We start from the raw sequence: 24871 nt of genomic DNA, 5'->3' as shown, positions 1-24871 counted from the left end.
TCTTTTGAGTCTGGCTCATTTCATTTAGCATAGTGCAGTGTGGTTCATCCATGTTATTGGAATGTCAGTAATTTGTTACTTTTTTTTTATTATCAGAATTTCGTTCTATAGACATACTATAGTTTGTTTATATTTTCACCAGTTGAAGAACATTTTTTTCCTAGGTTTCACTGGTATGAAAAAAGCCACTATAAACATGAACGCACAGGTTTTAGCATGGACGTAAGTTTTAATTTCTCTTGGGTAAATACCTGGGAGTGAGATTGCTGCATCATATGGTAAGCGTATGCTCGGCTTTATTCAAAACTGCCAAACTGTTTTCCAAGGTAGCTGTGTTATTTTGCATTCCCACCAACAATAGATGAGAGTTCCAGTTACTCCACATCTTTGCCAGAACTTGGCATTGTAAGTTATGGTTTCTTTTGAAACACTCATGAACCTTGTTCTTTAAAAAAGGAAGCAGAGCCAGCAAGGATATGTGATTATTTGGTTGACTAAAGAGTTGGGCCAGAATTTGAACCCTAACCTTGAACAGTCCTTGACTAGGTTTAGCTCAGTGTTGTTTTTTTTAACCTACTCTAAATCCCATCCCCCCCTACACAGCTCTGTGATAGTCTTAAAAGCCAACAGTCTAGAAACTATGGTAACTGTGAAAAACAGCAGGCTAGCAGCCACTGAAGGAGACAGGTTTGCAGCTCCCACAAAGCCCTATCCCCAGAGAACAGTCACTATTTAACTTGTCTGGCAATTTGTTTCAAAGTTCCATTCTCAGCGCTTGTCTTTATTTGTCCTGACTCAGAGCATTCTATGTGCAAGCAGTATATCCATAGGGTATTTGCTGAAAATAATCAGCTATAATTGTTTAATATCACAGCTGCCCGACACAGCATTACCAGTTGCAGTTAACAACAGTCTGACCCAAATAATTTAAAAGGAAATACAAAGTGGCCAACAATGGAATATAATTAGAAATTTGGAAAATTCTTAAATATGTGGAATTTAACAGCACATTTCTAAGTGATGTAGGTTAAAAAAAGAAGAGGAAATCAAAAGGGAACCAGAAATTACTCTGAGATGAATAAAAATAGTAACACATAGCAAAACTTACAGGATGCAGCTAAAGCAATGATTAGAAGGAAATTTATAGCTGTAAATGATTCTATTTCAAAAAAGGGAAATATTTCAAGTCAATAACCTAATCTTCACCCTTAAAAAATGAGGAAAATAAGTGCAAACTAAACCTAAAGCAAGCAAAAGGAAGAAAGTAATAAGGAGTAGTGTGGAAATAAATAAAATATGGAAGAGAATAACAATAGAGCAGATAAGTGAAACTGAAAGTTGATTCTTTGAAAATAGCAACAAAATTGACAAAGCTTTAGCTAGAAACCAACAAGAAAAAAGGAAAAAGATAAAAGGCTCAAATTAATAAAATCAAGAATGAAAAAGGGGCCATCACTACCAAACTTACAGAAATAAAAAAGGGTTATAAGGAAATACTATGAACAATTGTATGCCAATAAATTAAATAGCACAGATGAAATGAACAAATTTCTAGAAAGACAACTATTGAAAGGGACTCAAAAAGAAACAAAATAAACCTATAACAAGTAAAGATACTGAATTAGTAATCAAAAAATTTCCGCAATGAAAAGCCTAGGCCCAGAGGGCTTCCAGGGTGAATCCAAGCAAATGTTCAAAGAAGAAGTAACACCAATGCTTCACAAAGTCTTCCAAAATTAGAAGAGAAAACTTCCAACTCATTTCATGAGTACAGTATTACACTGACACCAAAACCAAAATCATTACAAAAAAAACTAAAGATCAACATCCCTTATGAATATAGATGAAAAATCCTCGTAGGGCCGGCCCGTGGCTCACTCGGGAGAGTGCGGTGCTGATAGATGAAAAATCCTCAAAAAATACTTGCAAATTGAGTTCAGCAACATATAAAAAGGACTATACACCATGACCAAGTGAGATTTATCCCAGGCATGCAAGGTTGGTTCAACATTAAAAAAAAATATCCATTTAATACGCCATGTTAATATCTTAAAGAACAAATACCATATCATCATCTCAGTGTATGCAGAAGTAGCATTTGACAAAATTCTACACCTTTTCATGATAAAAATATTCCACAAACTAGGGACAGAAGGGTACTTCCTCAACCTGATAAAAACTATCCATGAAAAACCTACAACTAGGGCCAGCCCGGGGGCGCACTGGAGAGTGCGCCGCTTGGGAGCGTGGTGGCGCTCCCGCCGAGGGTTCGGATCCCATGTGGAGACCGGTTCCCGCTCACTGGCTGAGCGTGGTGCGGGCGCAACACTGAGGGTTGCGATCCCGTTGCCAGTCCCCGGTATGGGCGCAACACCAAGGGTTGCGGTCCCATTACCGGTCAGTAAAAAAAAAAGACAAAAAGGAAAAAAAAAACCCTACAACTAACATCATACTTACTGGTCAAAGACTGAATGCTTTTCCCCAGAGATCAGGCACAAGACAAGGATGTCTGTTCTTATCGCTTCTGTTCAATGGTGTACTGGAAGTTATAGCCAGGCCAATTAGGCAAGAAAAGGAAATAAAAGTCAGACATGTTTGAAAAGAAGAAGTAAAACTATCTATATTCACAGACAACATGATCTTGTATATAGCAAATCCTAAGGAATCCACAAAAAAAATCTAGAGGTAAGTGAAATCATCAAGGTTGCAGAATACAAGACCAATATACAGGGCTGGCCAGTTAGCTCAGTTGGTTAGAGCATGGTGCTGATAACACCAAGGTCAAGGGTTTGGATCCCCTTACCAGCCAGCCACCAAAAAAACCACAATGAACAAATAAATTTTTTTTTTTTTTTTTTTTTTTGTCTTTTGTCTTTTTTCCGTGTCCAGCAACGGATCGCAACCCTCAGTGTTGCCCCCGTACCGGACCAGGGACCGGCAACGGGATCGCAAGCCTCGGCGTTGCTCCCGCGCCTCGCTCAGCCAGTGAGCGGGAGCCGGTCTGTATGTGGGATCTGAACCCTCGGACGGGAGCGCCGCCGCGCTTCCCAAGCGGCGCACTATCCAGTGCGCCACCGGGCCGTCCCCAAATAAATATTTTTTAAAAGACTAATATAAAAAATCAATTGTATTTCTCTACATTAACACAGAACAATCCAAAAATGAAATTTAAAAATATTCCATTTATAATAGTATCAAAACAGATAAAATATTTAGGAATAAATTTGCCCCAAAAAGAGAAAGACATTTGAAAACCACGAAACATTGTCCAAATAAAGAAGATCTAAATAAATTAAAATACACCCTCTGTTTATGGATGGGGAGACTTAAAAATGTTAAGATGGCAGTACTCCCCAAATTGATCTACAGATTCAAAGCATTTTCTGTCAAAATCAAGGATGTCATTTTTCTTTTTTTTTTTTTTTGCAGAAATTGACAAGCTGATCCTGAAATTTATATGGAAATGCTAAGGGCCAAAACAATCTTCAAAAAGAGCAAAGTTGGAGGACTCATACTTCCTGATTTTAAAATTTACTACAAAGCTACAGTAATCAAGATAGTGTGGAGATGGATAAATAGAAACATATAGATCACTAGAATAGAACTAAAAATCCAGAAATAAACCCATACATCTATAGCCAATTGATTTTTGACAAGAGTGATAAGACCATTCAGTGGGGAATGAATGGTCTTCAACAAATCGTGCTGGGACAACTGGGTACCCACATCCCCCTACTTCACATCATATATAAAAACAACTCAAAATAGACCAGAGACTTAAATGTGACAACTAAATCTACAAAACTCTTAGAAGAAAACATGGAAATAAGTTTATGACCTTGAATTAGGCAATGGTTTCTTAAATGTGGCACAAAAAGTAGAAGGGATGAAAGAAAAAAGTAGATAAATTGAACTTCATGAAAATTTAAATGTTTGTGTTTCAAAGTACACCATCAAGAAAGTGAAGACAATTCACAGAATGAGATAAAATATTTGGAAATCATATATCTTATATAGGACTTGTATCTAGAATATAAAAAGAACTCTTCCAATTCAATAAGAAATAAAACAAATAACCCAATTTAAAAAAAGTCACAGGATTTGAAGAGAAATCTCTTCAAAGAATATACAAATGACCAATAAGCACATGGAGGTATGTTCAACACTGCCAGTCATCAGAGAAATGCAAATTACGCCACATGAGATACCACTTCATATCCACCAGCATCACTGTAATAAAAAAAAACAAAAAAAAAAAACCCAGAAAATAACAAGTATTAATGAGGACGTGAAGAAATTGCCACTTTCATATATTGCTGGTGGTAATATAAAACAGTACAGTCACGTTGGAAAACACTTTTGTAGTTCCTCAAAATGTTAAACATAGAGTTACCATATGACCCAGTAATTTCTACTCCTGGGAGTATACCCAAGAGAAGTGGGGACATATCTTCACACAAAAACCTGTATACAAATGGTCTCAGCAGCATTATTCATAACACCCAAAAGTGGGAACAACTCAAATATCCATCAATTGATGAATGGATAAACAAAATGTGGTATATCCATACAGTGAAATATTATTCTGCAATGAAAAGAAATGAAGTTCTTATATATGTTACAACATGGGTAACCCTGAAAACATTATGCTAAGTGAAATAAGCCAGACACAAAAGGCCACATATTGTATGATTCCATTTATATAAAACATTCCGATAAGCAAATCCACAGACACAGAGAGTAGACTAACAGCAAGGGGCTGGGGAAGGGGGAGATGGGGAGTGACTGCTAATGGATATGGGTTTTTGCGGGGGGTGTTGAAAAAGTTTGAAATTTTATAGAGATGATGATTGCACAATTTTGTGAATATATTAAAAACCACTGAATTAAACCTCTCAAAGCATGGACTTTGTAGTATATGAGTTATATCTCAATAATGCTGCTGTTAAAGAAAAAAAGTAGATATATGTCTACCAGTGTCCTGACTTGAGAAAAACCATGGGGAGAGGAAGGTAGGGTGGGCAAGAGCCAAAACTGGGGATGAAAAACCCAACTTCACCCGTCATTTGCCTTATAACCTTGAAAAAAGCCATTAACCCCTTTGATTCAAATTTCTACATTTGAAAAATAGGAAAAATTATATTCCCCTCAAAGTTTTTGTGTGGGTCAGATAAGATAGTGTCTGTGAAACCATCTTATGACCTATAAATTGCTACTTAAATGTTAGCTTTACTGCTAAAATCCTAAATTGTCCTCTGAAGTAGTAACTCTTTCCATAAGATTTGAGCTGCTTAAGAATGACCTACCCACTTCTGTTAATTCTGTCCCTTCCTCCTGGGCTTGTGTTTCACACAGTACAGATGCTCCTCGACCTACCATGGGGCTGCATCCCAATAAACCCATTGTAAGTTGAAAATATCATTAAATTGAAAATGCATTTAATATACCTAGCCCACTGAACATCATAGCTTAGCCTAGCCTATCTTAAATATGTTCAGAGCACTTACGCTAGCCTACAGTTGGGCACACTCATATAACACAAAGCCTGTTTTATAATAAAGTATTAAATATCTCATGTAATTTATTGAATTATATACTGAAATTTAAAAAATAGAATGGTTGTATGGATACACAAAGCATGGTTTCTACTAAATATGTATTGCTTTTGTTCTATTGTAAAGTTGAAAAATAGTAAGTTGAACAATCAAAAGTCCAGGACTGTCTGTATTCAGCATTGTAGATGTTCCATAAACTTACTTAACAATTAAGCACCAATGCTGGCCTGAGGCTATATACATAAACCAGATTTGATCATACCTTCAAGAAGGCCAGTCAAGTGGGTGTATTTATAAGTGTCGTACATGTAATTACATGCATGTAGTTACAGTGAGATAAGCAGGTGTTCATGTGTGCACATCTACCCTTTTCAACATGTATCTCCTGGAGATACAAGATGAGAGCTTGTTGGGTGAGATATTTGTGTCAGCCACCGTTGGATTCTGCATGCTTCTTATAGCAGGGAAAGGTTGAACATGGCTCAAAAAAATTTCTAAAGATTTATGATGTTGGCTTTTTAAGGAGGTAAAAACATCACTAACATACAATTGCTAATAGAATGGGAACTTGAAAAACATCCTATTTTTGCCATGAGGGCCATTCTTAGCTCATCTGCTTTCCTGGTAACCTCTTGATTATTTTGTCTTAAAAAACCTAATAAAAACACCATGTAATTCCCTCCAACACTGTGTTCAAAGCAAGGCTCCAGAGGGTAGACCAGCCCATGTATTTTTTAAGTTATTTATAGAGCAAATGCCCCACAAGGGAGGCATTAGATGGACCTACTTCTATTAGGTCATATGTTGTTCCTAATGGGTTCCTGGAAATTCAGTTGTCTTTTCTGAGGACCCCAGGATGTCATGACCAAAAAAATACATTTTAAAGCCTCTTCACCTCCAAAGCCCTGCTCAAAAAAGTTTTGTTGCAGCTTCTCTTAATATTGAAATATTTCCATTGATGATTATTTGGCCTAGCAAATTTTAAAACCTTGGTATTTGGAATAGCTTGCTAATGTTTTCTTAAATTACATCCTCTTGTGGGTCTATAAAATCCTGAAGTTATTACAAATAAATAAATGGAGTTTCTCTTCATGATGTAAACCAGCTTTCAATGAAGTCATTGAGGGGAAGTTTGGTTTGGATGAAAGCAGCACCTACCCAGGGGCTGAAGACGCTGATCAGCAGCTGCTCTAAGTCAGTCAAATGAAGAAAACCCCTGCTGCTTCACTTCTTGTTTTAACTTCCAGCGGGAAACTCAATATTTTAAACTGCCCCCCTTTCCTAAAGTCCTCTGCATGTGGGGACCAGGGCCCACCCAACCTCCTCAGAGCTGGTGGAAGAGAGGGGATGTGTTATTCCTTGCCCCCCCCCCCAACCACAGTGGACCAAACTTGAGCCCCTGGGACAACTAAACAGCACATTGGCATTCCCAGTGCTGGCGTGCCTTGCCCTAAGCCACAAGGCTGCAGCATCTACCAGGCGCAATGGAAAACACATTATTCAGGGTGAAAAGAAGCTGGGATGCAAAGGCAAGCTGTGTGCCTTGTCGTGGGTGCCACCCAGATGGCAGCTTCTGGGACACATCCTGGAGAGGAGCAGTTCTCATGGATCTACCTCGTGGGGAGTGTTAAGTAGGTAGTGTCCTGGGTGCCTGAAGGCAGCCCACCCTTCACCATGGTGTAAGACCACAGTACAAGGCAGCACGTAACCCAATATCAGTGTGGAAGTAATTACCACGCACGTACACAGTTTGGTCCAGAGAGCTCACCTCACACAGCTCTCCCTGGCTGGACAATTTCCTTTTCCATTTCTTTAAATACAAGGAAGGCTCTCCTCTGCTCAGGGCCTCTCTTTCCCAACTCTCCCCCACAAAAATAATTCTCCTGTACTCATGTTAATACAGAGATATGCTTTTCAAAGAATAATACAGAAGTGCTGTCTAGTATTCAGGGCATCATCCTGATTCGGGGAGTCAGGATTATGAGGGCGCTGCCACTGAATTTTTTTTTGTTGTTGTGGTAAAAAACACATAATATAATACTAAATGCTGGTGAGGATGTGGAGCAACAGGAACTCTCATTCATTGCTGATGGGAATGCAAAATGGTACAGCCCCTTCAGAAGACACTTTAGTTTGTTACAAAATGAAACATACTTTTCATCGTACAATCCAGGAATTGTGCCCATTTGTATTTACCCAAAGATATTGAAAACTTATGTCTACCCCAAAAATTGCACACCGATTTCATAGCAGTTTTATTTATAATTGCCAAAACTTGGAAGCAACTGAGATGTCCTTCAGTAGGTGAATAAACTGTGGTTACATCCAGACAATGGCATAATATTCAATGCTAAAAAGAAATGAGTTATCAAGCCATGAAAAGACATGGAGAAAACTTAAATGCATATTGTTAAGTAAAAGAAGTCTATCCTAAACGTCTACATACTGTGTGATTCCAACTATATGACATTCTGGAAAAGGCAAAACTATGGAGACAGTAGAAAGATCAGTGGTTGCCACAGGTTGGGGGCCACGGGACAAATAGGTGGAACACAGGATTTTTCGGGCAGTGCAACTACTCTGTATGATACTGTAATGGTGGACACATGTCATTATTCATGTGTCCAAACCCACAGAATGTTCAACACCAAGAGTGAACCCTAATGTAAACTATGGGTTTTGAGTAACTATGACATGTCAATGTAGGTTCGCCTTTCTCTCAGTTTTGCTGTGAACCTCAAACTACCCTAAAAAAAAAGTCTTTAAAACACACAAACATAAATTTACCATTTTAACCATTTTTGAGTATACGGTCCAGTGTTAAGTGTATTCACATTGTTGTGTAACCAATCTCTGGAACTTTTTCATCTTGCAAAACCAAAACTCTATACTCATTAAACAACAACTCCTCCTTTCCCCGTCCTCCAGCCCCTAGCAATTGCCGTTCTACTTTCTGTCTCGATGAATTTGACTACTTTAAACACCTCATGTAAGTGGAATCATACAGAATTTGTCCTCTGTGACTGGCTTATTTCACTTACCATAAGGTTTTCAAAGTTTACCTATGTTGTGACAGCATTCCCTTCCTTTTTAAGGCTGAATCCCATTTCTTTTTTTCCTGAATAATAGTTCATTGTGTCTATACCACATTTGGTTTATCCATTCATCTGCTGATAGACAGTCGGGTTGCCACTGGTTTTCAGGTGGTGTGGGTGAATTGCTGAGCTTCTTCATTTCTTCCTTCCTCTTATGGTGGAAACTGGTATTTTATAAGCATGTTAAACAGCTCCAGAACATAGGGTCCAGGCATTGCCTTGAGATTTGCATCTATAGACAAAGAGGAAATAATCCAAGGGCTAGACAGCTTAAGGTAATTAAGTAGATACAGAGTAAAAGCTCAGTTTTAAGTGAGGAGTCTACTTGATAATGTTAGTCCATGATCAATTTAGAGGGAGTGAACCGAAGATCCCAAATTTCATCAGCGCCCCTATTCACCCGACATAAATGCACCTGCTAGTACTCAATAGAAAATGACAGGCAATGCAATATAGTGGCTAGGAATATGGGCCCTGAAGTCACAGAGTCCTGGACTCAAATCCCTGCTCTGACAGCTTAACACTGTTGTCTAGAGAAAGTCATTTACTATTTTGAGTCTCCGTTTGCATATCTTTAAGATAGGGATCAATATTACCTATGGCATATTCTCTTATAACAACTGGCACATGACAGACCCTCAGTAATCAGTCACTAAGACTTGCTGCACTCTGGATTTCAGTTTTTGCCATCTACCCAGGAACCATGGCCACATGCAATAAAACACACTGCTTTCCTTCCTCTAGAATGTAAGACCCACGAGGCAGAGATTTTTATTTCTTTTAAATCTGAACCATTTCCTCAGTGTCTACAATAATATTTGCCACCTATGAGATGCTCAATTAATAAATAAATTAATTCATTTGTTTGGTCTTCATACAACAAATATCTGTTAAATACCTACTTTGTGCCAAGCAATATGCAAGACTCAAAATAATAGGACAATTGAGGAACCAGGAGATATCAGCTTGTTGTTAATGAGATGCACAGGCAAAACTATTAAAGTGTGCTTTCAGGGGGTTCCCAAGAATGACACTGGGTGGTATGAGGGTTGTCACAGAACTTCTTGTAGCAGGGAGTCAGTTGGGGAGGTGGGGCTTTGTACCAAAGCAGGCATGAAACAGGGCCTTCTGCCTCCTGGTGGGCAGCACCAAGACAAACCATAGGAGAGCCAGCTATACAAATCTCTTTACAATTTCAATGTGATGACTTTTGGGGTCCTTGTGATATGTTCACAAGTATTTGAGAAATTACTGGCAAGCCACTAAGGATTCTACTTTTCATTCTGATTGCCAATAAAAGGAAAAGCTCCATGCTTTCATAAACACTAAGCAGCAATCCTATAAATGCATAAAGAGGAAAAATCTACTTCACATGACAAATGTTCTGTCCCTAGAAAGTCTGCAGAATAACCAAAGGAAAGAATAAACTGATCTGAAACTTCATAGGCTTGTGATCCACTGGCAAATTCATTGACATTTTTACAGCCCTAAAGCCCCCGTTCCTTGTTGGTTTTACGAATCTTCTCATCTTGACCTTGTCAAGTCTGGCAGCTGGCAGACCTCTCTCTAACTTTCCTTAGTATATGACTGTTAACTTTCCCCCAGTCCTTTGATTTTCCTCCTGTTCCTGACAAGAGCATCACTGGATCCCGAACTCCACAGGCTGAGGCACAGGGAGAGTTGGGATTTAGTGAGGAGGGGGCACATCCACAGAGTTCCTGTGTTTCCTGAGGACCCGCCCCTCTGCAGGCCTTCTGCTCCCCATAACCCCCAGTCTCACCCCTACATCTGCCTGAGAGACCGCCAGGGCCAACCCATGACGCCCATGTCCTCGTTCATTTCCTGGGCATTTACCATCACCAAGAGAAGCCCAGGATCCCAAACCACCCCTCTCACCAGGACTCATCCCCACAGAACTTGGTAGATCTTCCAACCCAACCAACTCGCTACTCTTCCCAACCCCCAGCGCCTTCCTCTGGATGTCCTCTAGAATGCACAGCCAATTGTCAACAAAATCCCCAATATCTTCTGCCCCTCCTCTGAGAGCTCCTTCACCCCCCGGCACTAATGGGAATGTGATCTCCTCTGAGGACACTGCTTCCCTGCAGTCCTCCCAGGCAGTCCTGAAGTGGAGAAGGGCGTCCTCCCTGCTCCTCACCTTCCTTTCTGCACCATTGTCTTTCCTTCCTCCTCAATCATCAGATGATGGCCTGGCCACCAATGAGCCTCCAGGTCATTCCTTGAAGATTTTGCACCAGGTTTACCATCACTCTCTCCAACACTACTTCTGTCATAATTCAATTGCCTGGCCTCTTGTTTCCTTCATTTTCTCTCTTGATGTAATATAGTCCTATACCTACTCCCATTTCTGAGTCTCCCACCACATATTTTCAATTGCAACCTTCCACCGTTTACTACCATCTCCTGTACTTCTAGCTCACTCCTCTAAACCTCTAACTTCAACAACTCCTAGAGTTCCCTGGGGTCTCCAATCCATATTCCTTCTCACTGCCCCTCATCAAACACACAGCCTCCCTTCCCACCTCACCCAGCATGGATTGCATGGCCCAGCATTGCCATCACTTCCTCCTGTTCACCTGCACCTTGCTTAAAATTCACCAAGCAAACACCAACCCTTGTTAAACCTAATGTCTACCCACTGAGCATCTTCTCTCAAGCAACTGATACATGTTATACTGTCTTAGATTTTATTTTCCAAGAAGAGAGCCCTGAGACATGGTTGCAGTATAAGTAGTTTTTTGGGAGGCAATCCTAGGAAGCATCAGTAGAGGAGTCAGGAAGTGAGACAGGGGAGGAAACAAAGCCAATAAATAGTGCACTAATAAGCAAGTTACCTTTGTGAGCAACTGGGGAATCTCATTGGGGAATGCTGCAGTGTGTTGAACACGACTCAAAATGATCTCAACTAAGTGCTGAGGGAGCCGGGTTATTTATCCACTGTCTTAGTCTGCTTGGGCTGCCATAATAAAATACCCTATACTAGGCGGCTTAAACAACCACATTTATTTTCTCACAGTTCTTTCTGGAGGCTGGAAGTCCGAGTTCAGGGTGCCAGCACGGTTGGCTCTGGTGAGGGCCCTCTTCCTGACTTCTAGATGGCTACCTTCTCAATGTGTCTTCACATGGTGGAGAACAGAACAAGCTCTGTGGTGTCTCTTCTTATAAGGGCATGAATCCAATCATGAAGGCCCCACCCTCACGACTTCATGACCTCCCAAAGGCCCCATCTCCAAATACTATTACATTGAGGGTTAAGACTTCAACATATGGGGCCGGCCCGTGGCTCAGTTGGGAGAGTGTGGTGCTGACAACACCAAGTCAAGGGTTAAGATCCCCTTACCAGTCACTTGAAAAAAACAACAAAACTTCAACATGTGAACTTGAGGAGGACACGAACATTTGGTCCATAACATCCACCAAGGCCCTGTTCCTCATTGGTTGAGAGCTGCTTTGGGGATGGGGAGGGAATAACACGTCAGCACCTCCTGATGACCCCACATTCAGGCAGAACATGCTCCACTCGGAACAGAAGGCACTCAGGCACAGAGTTGGAAGTATTCACAGTCGTTGTGTAAAAGTGAGTGCTGACAGCATGTGGACAGGTACCACGGGATACCATCACCAGTGGCTTCTCCACTTACTGGCTGGTCTCAGCCTTCAATAGGCCTTCAGTGCTGCCTGACAATCCTGTTGTGTTTCTCTAGTCAATTTTATCTCTCTTTCATCCTCATCTCTTTCTCACTCCTTCAACCTCCAATAAGTCCCTCTAACTCTTCACCCTCAGCCTTTGACCTCACTTCCTCCTCCACTAAAGCAATGGAACCATCAGAAGACATCTCCACTGCCTCGCACTGTCATGTCTACCCCATCCGCATCTGTGTGCATCCTCTCTGCCACCTCCTGCTTACTGTGGATGAGGACGGCATGTACCATCCTCTCTAAGACCAAGCCCTCCGCCTGCACCCTATAGGTCCCACGTGCTCTTCCTACTCAAGGACAGGACACATGCATTTGCCTGCGTTGCCTGCCTCATTTGTGTTCCTTTGTCCGTATTCAAACATACTGTAACTTCTCCCATCTTAAAATAAACCAACAAAAAATCCAGAGACCAATCCAGGTATTGCTCACTTCTTTGCTCTATAGCAAACTTCTCAAAAGATTGTGTATTCCTGCTGCCTTGAATTGCTTGCTCCCGTTAACTTAAATTTTCAATTTTTTATTATGAAAAATCTCAATCATATATAAAAATAGAGAATATTATAATAAACACATAATCACATTCCTCAGATTTAATAATTATAAATGTGATTCATATTGTTCCACCATTTTCTTTTCCTTGCTGAAGTATTTTAAAGCAAGTCCCAGATAACATAATATTTCACTCTTAAATACTTCAGGAGGTATCTGTAAAAAATAAAGACTTTCCTTAAATTACTTTAACATTATGTAAGAATAATGATGTTAACAATATTGTAATGTACATTATGTAACAATAGGTCCTCCTGTTCTCTCTTAAAACCAACCCACTCTCGTCAGGGTTTTTGTCCCTACTATTTCACATGAACTTCTCTTGCCTAAATCATTCATGACAATATGTTGCTAAACCTAATGACCATTTCTCAATTTGCTTAGGACTTGAGGGATTCCTTGGGATGTGCGACTTTGTCTTAGTCCATTCAGGCTGCTATAACAAAAATACCATTAACTGGGTGGATTATAAATGACAGAAATTTATTTCTTACAGTTGTGAAGGCTGAGTTTCAGGTATTCTGTTATAAGCAACAGAAACGGATTAATACATACCCTTATGTTAAAGCTTGAAAAATGGTAAGCATTTATTTATTAACAGAGACATGAAAATATTCTCCCTGTAAACCTACCCCAAAGGAATATATTAGGTCACAGGCATACTTTAACTCTATTTTAATGTTTGATTTCACAAATAATCCATCCTAGGTTGTGACTAGGAATCTAAAATTAAAAGATTGAATTGTCTAAGGACTGTGAAAAACTACTTTCACATTTCTCCACTTTTAAAAAAGCTGTATTATACATGGAACAAATAGTTTTGTCACTGTCATTTTAATCCTATTTATATTGACATAGATTTTAAGTATTTTCAGAAGATTTTATAAACTTCTATTAAGATGCATGATTGTATTTTTATGAGGAAGCTCAAGAATATCAGGGAAACACTGCTTAGTTGGACTCTATTCAATGTAACCATTCCTTGAAGCCAAATTTTCTGGGGGTGGGTATGCATAAACATAACAACTAATCGTAAATTTTAGTTCTTTATTGCTCATGGTATTTCTCACAAACAAATTTCTAAGTTTTCCAAGCAAATCATTAATCTTTAGCATTGCATCATGTTCTTTATTTTAGAAGCCTTTCTTTAAAAAGAAGCAATCCTAAATCTTTTAGAATTATTCCTTAAAAACTAACATGATGATTGTTTCATTGCCATGACAAAATATGTTTCTATTTATCTTTCCCTAGAAGCTTTCCAGCAAACATAATCATTATTATTCATAATTCTTGATAATTAATAAAATATTAGCCAAGCACTTTATTACTAAAATTACATGCAAAGAGGCATGGAGAATGTTAGGGTTTATCCATCAAGAGTTCTAATGGAATACCTGCTGTAAACCCCAAACCAAGCAGAATATTGTAGAGACACACAGACTTCTCTTCTCCTAAAGCCTTGCTGAAGTGCTCTGCAATGTGAAAAGCTGAGTCAGTTTTCTGAAAAATTGTGGGGAAAGAGTAGCTCCTTGAGGAGGTTGTGTCTTGTACCCTGGCATCTTCCACTGGGTGAGGAGCAGGTATTATTGGGACAGGGAGCACTCCCTGGTCCCTCCCTCTGGAGATGGTGAGCAGATTGTGTTGGCAGTCACACTTCTGTCCTTTCCAGTTCCCTGAAGTCATGACATGCCTCTGGATACAGTTTCTCCAGCTCTTCTTCATGAAATGTTGCTAAATCTTCCACGGCTGCTGTGATATTTGTAAGCTCTTTCACCAGCCAAAGGACTTCCACAAATTCCTAATTGCCTGCTCAACTTTATTCTGCGTTTGCTCAACCATATCCTTAATGGGCACACAAGCTGCTGTGGTCTAGCATGATCCTCTGCCTTTATTTCTTTGGAACAGGTCCAGCGCCATCACAGTAAACCTTTTTCAGCCATAGAGGCTCAACACTGTTTGCTGGAATAAAACATAGATGACAGGAAAGGCAACAGCAAAGTAAACACTCCACTTAATGACACTGCCTGACATGCTCTACCCAGCATAACCCGGCAGGGCCCCCACTGGCTGACAGCATGTGCAGGGTGGCACACCACTGCTGGTGGGTTACTGTGCAGCTCTCACTGGCTGGGAACATATGTGCATGGGAAATATATGTATTTTAACCATGAACACTAATGAATTACATATAGGTTCTATGTGTGCTGTGAGTCTCCTTGTCCATCCTTCTCAGTACCTGAAGTGTTAATCACCTATTAAATTGTTTAATAGAAAAAAATGTCTGAAGAACCCCACAAAGTAGGTTGATTCAACTTATCTAATTTGATTTAGATTTACTGTATAAGTGCTGTATGTTCTAACTCACTTTGTCTCCACTGAAATAGAAAAGTCTGCACAACCAAGCTGAGCAGGAGAGCTAGTAACAGTTTCAGATACTCCTTTAGCCTGTACCCAAATATCACCTTTGCCAACTTTCTCAGAATTAAAATCTCATTGTAAACACATACTCATTTCACTACAGATAACTAGACATCCTCATTCAGAGAGACGCTGTTGTTCAATTTAGTTTGTTTCAAGTGATTTTCTATACTTTGAATGAAACAATTATTGGTTTTTGTCCACCTAGGGTCTGTTCCCTCTACCTAATCAGTACCCTGATTTCGTTTTCGGAAATTACTTGTGCCCTTTGTGTGCAGTTTTGGTGGGACTATATCCACCTCCTATCACAGAAACTGAGAGATTAGATCCTTTTCCCTCTCCTCATGGTAGTATGGCCATTGGCATACCTGTAATAAGAACTCAACCAATTGGATGCCCCCCCAGCCAAGACATTGCATCTTGAGTGACCCAAAGGTGGCAGCTTTGCCTTGTTCAGACTGTTCCAGCTACAGCATCGTTCCTATACTACAGGCTTCCTCGCTCTAGAGCAGTCTTGGTTTCTTATAATCCCCAAGCCTGGTTCTCCAGGCTTCCTGTCGGTCTGTGAACACCGATAGCTGCCAGTAAACTCTACGTTACTCGGGTCATCCAGAAGCTCTGTCTCTGTTGGACTGACCCACCAAGAAAATTGGGGAAAACACATTTCTACCTCCATAAACATCTCCTTGGCCTACAGGAGATGGCTCAGTAAGCTACTAATGATTAGGGCATGTGTTTTTGCTCAATCTGCAGATAAATGATCAAGCGTGGACTCAGCCTCGCTCTACTGGCACCCCTTGTGGACTCACCAATGGCCAGTGTTCTGATGTGAATCACTGGAATAGTTTTCAGCCTACTTGACTGTTCCAGCCTTTATTCATCAGTTAAAAAAATAAACCCAGAGCTGTTGTTTTTATTAGCCGGCTTAAACTCCTGTGGCCCAGCGGAGACAGTACTACTTTAGCTGCATCACGTCTCAGAATGCCTGTTTAAAAGCCTTCGGTTGTGATTGCCTTTCCTTCCCAGAACTGGTATGATAAAAGCTTCCCGTTTGATCTGTCCTTCAAAGTCATCTCTGGGAATATAATGCACCTGGTTATGCTATCTGAAATGAGTGAAAGGTGAGGTTGGGAATGCCTGATTGGGTACCTGTGACAGGGAGGAAAGAACGTCACCCGCTGGAGAGCAGAGCAGGAAGTTGCATGTGAGTGGGGGCAGGGAAGGGACTTCAGTGAGTAAGCACAGCTGTGCCTGGGCTGCCACTTTGATGAGGCTTCATCCCTGAGAGACCCTCACACTTGTAGCTAAATAGATCTGTGGATTCCCCACAAGTGGCCTGAGGGAGGTGCTTGGGATGGCACCTGCTGAGAGAGGGACAGGCGGACGAAGAGCAAATTGGGAAGTCCTTAGGATCCCCACAACAGAGGCACTTCTTTACCCCAAGGCTTTGTCTTGTGACAGCAGAAATAACAGCAGCAAAAAAGAGCAGACTGCCCGAGCTGGCATTTTGCCAAGCTCTGTGTATCAGCCAGTCTCCTAACCAGCTTCCCTGCTGCGTTCCAACATTTGAGGAGACATTTGCTTCCACAGGGAACAGCTCACAGGAGCGGTGTTCCCGGAGACAAAGAGGTGATTTGACATCTAGATCAACCAAATCCAGAAGACCTATACATAGTGCAGGCACAAAAAAGGAATATTCAGAACTGAATACTCATTTGAGTCTTAATGGATGGTCACTGAAGTAGGGATATGTGGTTGGAAAGTAGAAAAGATGGAAGAGTCAATAAGTCAGTTTAAAATGCAAGGCTACTGTGTCAGCATTTGAACCAGGTTCTCTGTTGGCTCAGGGAGGAAAGAAGAAAAGAGGGCTGCTGTTTCCCAATGATTTACTTCTTTTTTAATTTTATTTTTTATTCAGATAATTCACATAATATAAAATTCACCATTTTAAAGTGTACAATTCAGTGGTTTTTAATATATTCACAATATTGTGCAAACATCACCATCATGTAATTCTAGAACCTTTTCCTTATCCCTAAAAAGAAACCCCATACCCATCAGCAATCACTTCCCATTCGCCCTTCCCCCAGCCACCAGCAACCACTAATCTACTTTCTGTCTCTATGGATTTGCCTGTTTGGACTTTCCATATGAATGAAATCATACAGTATGTGGCCTTCTGTATTGGGCTTCCTTCACTTTGCATAATGTTTTCAAGGTTTATCCGTGATGTAGCATGCATCAGTACTTCATTTCTTTTTATGGCTAATATTTCATTGTATGGACATATTACATTTTGTTTATCATCAGTTGATGGACATGTGGATTATTTCCACTTTGGGGCTATTATTAATTATTTTTATGAGCATTTATGTATAAGTCTTTGTGTTTTTAGTTCTCTAGGGTGTAGACATAGGAGTAGAATTGCTGGAAATTCTTGAAATTTCCACTGTAGGAGTATGACCACAAATGCTATCCCTACCACCACACTCCCAGATGTGAAGCTCTAGGCACAGAGAGTACCATGCAATAGTTGACACGAGGCCTGGGTGCCTGTAGGAATGTTGAGGCCACAGACTCCCTAGGAAGGGGAAGTAGAAGGTGATGTGGCAAAAGAAGCCAGGCCAGAGTGAGAGGACCTTGCAGGGAGCTCCCACTGCCCCCTCCATCAGCTCGGCTCCTCCTGTGTGTGAGCATGTGGTCCCATCCACACTCCATCCACTGCCATCCTCCCCAGAAGCACCAGAACATCGGGCAGGTAGTCAAGTGAATATGCAAAGACTTGGTAAGATTTTTTTAAAGCACTGCCTGAGAGCTTATTTATCTTTTAAACTCTTTATCCCTTCACCCTTATGTTCTGTGGTAAGAGTCAGAAAACCATTAGGCCAGACTCCCTGTGTCCTTCCGAGATGAGAGAGATCTAGTGACGGAACTTGTAGCTTCTGGAAGGATGCACACAATGACATTTCTGAGTGAATATGATACTCTGTGCCTTCCTCGTCATTCCCTCTGTAAACTGCTAGTCTGGCCAAACAACCAGAATAGAAGGAATAGAAGGCCAAACAACCTTTCTTCTCATCTAAGTTTTTCTTCCTCTAATGTCCCAGGCTATTTTATTTTTCCCTCACCAAATCAATCCCATAAGTACTGTTGAAACAGTTCAAATGAATTTTCACCCTAAAAGTGCAGACACTGAGGAAATCCACAGGATAATGATGAAAACTATTTTTTTCTTTTTGTTGTGGTTAAGGTTGAAATGTTGTTTCTAAAGTTAATTAAAAATTTTAAAAAGGAAAGTCTCCCTAATACTAGGTATAAAGGTAGACATCTGGGGAAAAGGTGTGTTAACCTGCACCTTGACGTGCATGGACCTCGCCTAGGTGGCCCATGCTGCTGCCGGGTAAGAAGGCCTGTGTCTGATCACAGGAGCCAGTTTAATCATCATTTTGCAATGCCTACTTTATGTGGTAGGTGTCTGCTAAGAGAAGGAGAAATAAAAATGAATAGGACAGTTCTTATCCTCAAGGAATTTATATATATTAATAGAAATATGTGAGGGAAGCTGGAGTGTTGAGCCAAAGAGAAAAGTTGAAGGTTTATGAGGGAAAAAGGAATGAGAGAATCCGGCATGGGTTCTTTGCTTTACCAGTGCACTGAGGTGTGAAAGCCAGCAAGCCACCGTATGGATAGTCCTGCTACCCAGAACACCACTGTGGGAAGGGCAGAGTAGGTCTTTGGATATAATGAGTCCACTTGGGCCTTTCCTTGTGCCCTTAAGCTCAGCAGAGAGTCCCCTCTCTAGACACTACCAAAACCACAAATCCTAGATAATCCTCATGGTAGAATTATTTGCTTGGAAAGCCAAAAGATGCCAGGGGCTTCTGCTCCAGAAAAGTTATTTTTGCACTGTTTCTTTCAGATATGTGTATATTTTTGTACTTATTTAAATCAAGTTAATTCTTATAGTCTATAGTAAGTAAGTGCACTCCCCTCCAATTCTAAGGGCATTAACCCAAATATTTATACTAACACACTTAATCAAAGGGGGTGCTGGGGTCAGTAGAAACAGCTATAAAGGCTGCTCCCTCATGGGTCTTGTAGCAGGAAGAGCATAGGGCCAGGCTGGAAGGGGCCACTCCAGCACACTGCAGTCTGGAAGGGTTTCTTTCACTGGGTGCTGGGATTCCAGCAAATTTTTCAAATACTTGTCAAGTGTTCTGCAGAATTTCAGTCACATAGCTGTATCTGGAGTCAGCATTAGTTAAATAAGCTGGTGATCTTGTGGATACCATGATAAGACTGGCTATCAGGAAATGGTGCTTCGTGAAGGACCCATCACTCAGTCAGTGGCGGTGTCTGCAGAAAGATGTTTTGTATCCTTTGAGACCCTTCCTCTGAAACCACCTTGCAAACACCAACCTTCTCACCACTGCCCAGAGGTGAGCATCCCTATTTGAGGAAACTGAAGGACTTCTTCCAGAGTATGAGAGTGGCCCTTAGAAGCAGAACTGGATGCTGCCCCCTTGCCTGGCCTCTGGAAACCATGTTCACTTGCTTCACCCTCATCCCCATGGAAGGCAGGAGAGCCGAGGCAGCACCCACAACAGGCTTCAGTGCTTAAACGGTTGACTCGCGTTTTTCCAAAATGTGTTTCTGGTTAGTTTAAAGAAGGATAAACAAGATTTAATAGCTGGCAATGAATCACATTTTTTTCTCCCTAAATGCTATTTGGATCCACTCAAATGCCTGTCATTCTACTTTTGTACAAATAAATAAATCTCCTTTTCTTTTGTACATTTTTCTCTGTCCTGCATTTCCTAAAATACAATTTGTTTGACGGATGAGTTAAGCAGTTTTGAGGTTTGTTTTTGGCTTTGTAGGCAACTGGGTTGTTTTCTCATCATAATTCAATGGGACAAGGTTATCACCTTTACAAACACTAACACCTCATTTAGAACCAGAAGTGCCCCCTACCCCAAGAAGGAAGCAATTGCTAATGTTTCAACATAAGTTTCAGTTGTTACATATGAAAGTTTTTATACGTGTATTCATTTACATCTTTGCCCTGTCTTCTCCCTTTCATCTTGTTTCAGTTATACTTCAAAAAGTTTGTGGAAAAATAAAATTGAAAAATAATACAAATTTTCCCACAAACTTTTTGAAGTACCCTCATACTTGGTGCAGACAGACATTCTGAAGTGGCAGTACAGGCGATGCCAAGTAAACTTAAAAGGGTGTGCAGAGGTAGGCCCATTGTCCACGTAGACACTAGAACCGAGAACCTAACAGAGACAAACTTCACTATCATCTGAAAGCAAAATCAGTCCAGAGAGTATTTTGTTTTTCTGAAACACAAACCACATAATCATAGATTTTTCAAAAAAACAAAAACCTGTGAAATAGTTAAACTGAAATTAAACTTATGCATTTTCAAAAGTAATTGGACTGTAATAAAACAGAAATGTTCCCCAAATAGACATTTAATTTGGTGTCAGATCCCTGGTTAAATAGAAAAGTACCTTTTAAATAATGAACCATTATAATAAAAGATGAAGCAGGTCTATAAAAATATAAGCTGAAGTTCTTATTTAAAGTTCTCCTCTCTGATGCAGAGCCCCCTGCGAGCCTGTTCTAAATGCTCTGTCAGGACTTCTCATAATCAGAAATGTCGTTACCTAGGAAAAAGGCAGGAGGTTCCAAGAAGGGGGTGAACTCAGCATCCAGAAGTGGGCTCCTGTTTCTCCGGGTCCTCAGCTGGGTGGTGGCTACAGAAGAGGAAGGAGCAGATTTCCACCTGAGAGTTGTCTGTCAGCCCATCTCTCCCCCTCCCAATCGTCCAAGCTCAACCACAAAGATTAAAGCAGCATGGTACAGTCTAGAGATTCTTCTCCCCAGGTATTTTAGATGTTTTTCTATCATAGTACTGATTAAATCTGCCCTTCAGTACTTATTGTGTCATACTGTAACCATCTGTTTACAAGCCTATAATTATCTCGAGAACAGGAATGTTACCATCTTTGGTTCTGCCAGTGTCTCGCACAGAGCATGTTAGATAACCCATAAATGACCGAGTAATTGCATGAATGAAAAAATACCAAACAGCATTGATTAATAATCAATTTCCTTTTCCAGTTTTCATTTATCATATACAATGAAATATATAATTTTTAAAGTAACATTAACATTGTGATTTCACTAAGTTTTATGAAATTTGGAAAACAGTTTATAGGGCTTTATCATTATGTCCACTGGGCCCTGTAGTCTAGGAAACCCAAACTGAGAAGTACTGGCCTCAGCCAGTGGTTCTCAACCTTGAGCATGCATTAGAATTACCTGGAGGGCTTGTTAGAAGAAATCGGTGGGCCCCATCCCCAGAGGAGCTGACCCAATAGGTTAGGGTGATGCTGAAGCTGCTTGGCTGGAGACCATACTCTGAGAAACATTGGTCCAAGAGAATGAGCAGGGGTGGGGGATGATGTGTCTGTGGTTCTTGCACTGGCTCTGCCACCGACTAAACTGTGTGACCTTTGGTTGACCATTTATCTATCTCATAATGCCCCATGGAGACAGGGATTAACAATGGCTCCTTGTACACAGAGAGTACTTCAAAACACACCCTGAATCACTCCCATGATCACACCTTTCTCAACCTTCTTCACAGGGATGTGAGATAAAAGTGAGAAAAGAAATATGATGGTGCTTTGGAAAATCAGAATTACTAAAGAAGTGTGCTATTTTATCACCACACTCTTTTTCGTCTTCTCTTCTTTGCCCTTCCCAACCCCAATTAGGAAGATCCTAACTTTATATTGGGCTTTTCCCACTGGCGACTTCTTGGGCTGGACTTCTTAGCAAGGAAATACTGATGTCAATTTAAGGAAACAACCCCCTGGGTTAGGAAACATGAAAAATGGCTGAAAAGTTTTAGGTTTGTGAATTTGCATCCTGGAGGATTTTCTGGGTGTTCTGCTAAGCATACGGAAGGACTGGTGTCTGTTCAGTATCTGTGTGTCTCTACCCACTGATGACACACCACCAGGCGTGGTTCCTGGGGATCTGTGCACTCACGTAGCCTGGCTGTTGGCATCACCGACTCCAACATTAATCAACTTGACACCTGGAACCGACCTGATGCACTCCACCTGATGGCCACAGATGCCTTTACTTTCAGCTATCAGCAAAGAGATTATTCGGTTTAGGGTGCTAGCTCTATACCACACAATCTCCATGGAGGGCTGAGCAGTGTTAATAAATAAGCTGAATAATCTGGGAGTGTGGGTGAGACAAAAAGTCCCCTCTGTAATCTGTCAACTTAAACCTACACCAGAAAAGCAGCAAAATCACTATGTTTGGGTAGACCTGGCTAGATTATGTTCTACGTATACTTGGAGTGCATATTTTGCCCATTTTTGCAAATCTCAATCTTCCTTGAGCTAACTATATAGCAACAGCAGCAGCTACTTTCAAAACCTTCAAGCACCCATTGGTCTGCTTTGGTCAAGACTGTATTCATTAGTGGTGCAGGGAAAGAGGTCAAAATCAATCCTTAGGTGAATTCCAAAGAAGCTTGGGCACTGCTCGGTGAATGGCCATCTACTCATTGTCATCACTGTGACAGCAGTGTGCGACTGGGGTGGTGGACATAATGTCAATTGCATCCCTTTTTATTTTAGCATTTCTTGTATTCTAACATGGAAAATGAGGCCCAGGACATTATCCAGAAGAATCGCTTGTTAGAAACTGTTCTGTGATGTGTTAGGATGAAGCAGGCAACAGGGAATCAAATTTCACCTCATCAAGGAAAAAAATAAAAATAAATATGTAGATAACATTCTAAATCAGCCAGGAGACAAATGTCTGCCTGGATTGTCACCCACCATTTCATGGAATTGATTCCTCAAAGTCTAAAACCATAAAGAACCCAAACCAGAGTGGAAGGGCATCCTGGCCCCCCATGCTCGCTGATTTAATTTTCCTCTCTGAACACATGCAGTCCCATAATTAGACCATTTACCAACCATAAATTCAACTTAAACTCTGTACATGTGTGTCTACACGTGTGGAGAAGCTTGAGCTGAGATACGGTTTCAATAAAAACAGTCCTTCTGCGCTGATTAGAACGTGTAAAGAGGAAATCTGTTTATACCACAATCTACTCAAAACTTGTGTTGGCAGCAACACTCTCAGCTAATAAATGTCAATAGCAAAGCTATGTGGAGGGTATGAATTAAACTACTCACAATCTGGAGAGTCAGAGTTCAGTCTAAAATAGTATTTCCAATTCATTCTGCTATGTCCGGTCACAAGCCCTTGTCTAAATTTCAGACTAACAAAGGGGGCGTGCTTAATACTTGTCCCTTTATTGAATTCAAGTACACTCCCAAAAGGAAAGGAGTTTTTAAAGGAAACTGCAGAGTCCTGCAATGTTTTGGGAAGACATTAGTATTTATTTTCCATCTCTTAAATATAGTGGTACCATTTTGGATCTATAGAAGCATGAAGAATGACATTATTGAATTAATAAAAAACTGTTAAAACTGTTTTGATGCTTCCTTTTTCAATTCCTGTTGATTTTTTTAAAAATCAGAAATCAAGCACACTGTATGGAGTCCATCCTCCCACCTATCCATTCAGACCAGTAGCAGCCCCGGTCTAATCAGTGCAAGACCTCCTGAGGCTCAGCAGTACTCAGAACCCCTGGCCACACTCCAGAACAAGAAGGAAGAGAAAGGACACATGCAGAAGAGCTGAAGGTGGTGAAAATCATCACTAAAAAATGGAGACTGTATCGAAAGGTAGAGTGAGGGTGTGGTATGGGAGAGACTGCTGGGAGGGGTGAGTGGGTGTCCCACGTGTTCTTCTATAGAGGTTCCTTAAAGAGAGAGCTTAAGAGCGATATACACATGACCAGCAGTACTGATGAGAGTTCTAGAAAGTGCATCCTCACTACGGTGGTGTGCGGCAGGTACTGTCATTCTCCCTATCCTGTACATGTGGGCCCTGAGCACTGAGAAGCAGGGAAGTGTCACTGGTGAGAAGAAGCCAGGTGGGCAGGCCCCAGAGCCATCATCCACACTGCCTCTCGACACGCCTGACCAAAGTCAACTAAACGCGTCCCCTCTATCTTTTTCTTCTGCCCCATTACACTTTCCCTAACTCCCTAACTTTTGCACTCCCGAGTGACAAATTTTTATCCGTGTGCTCCTGTGCTGTCAGGTGGGGTAAAACATGAGGCCCCACCTTCGGACCAGGCTACCCTTCCCTTCTCAGGGTTATTCAGGTGTTCCTGATTCACAGTTCGTGATGGTTGTGTGCACCCAAGTAAATACAAGGAGAGAGCCCAGGCAATTCTTTCTGATGATTCAGATGCTAGAAAAACTCCAGATAGTGGTATAATCATTTATAGAGCATTTTCAATGCATCAGATTAGTGCTTTCACATGTATTTCATTTACTTCTCATAGCAACACTGTGAAGTAGTCATTAGTGTCTCTGCTTTTAGAAGGAAAAATACTTAAGGTTCCAGAAAAGCCAA

At 40.9% G+C, this 24871-nt stretch overlaps 1 non-coding gene across 1 annotated transcript; it reads left to right on the top strand.

Annotated features, from left to right (window-relative positions):
* The first annotated feature begins 2734 nt into the window (after positions 1-2734).
* TRNAI-GAU lies at positions 2735-2809 on the top strand. The gene has a single exon. It is a non-coding gene; the product is annotated as a tRNA-Ile (tRNA).
* Positions 2810-24871: the final 22062 nt, after the last annotated feature.

Source organism: Galeopterus variegatus, unplaced genomic scaffold (assembly GCF_000696425.1).
Source record: "Galeopterus variegatus unplaced genomic scaffold, G_variegatus-3.0.2 Scaffold902, whole genome shotgun sequence".
Taxonomy (NCBI): Eukaryota; Metazoa; Chordata; class Mammalia; order Dermoptera; family Cynocephalidae; genus Galeopterus; species Galeopterus variegatus.
This window is presented reverse-complemented; position numbering and strand designations above follow the sequence as displayed.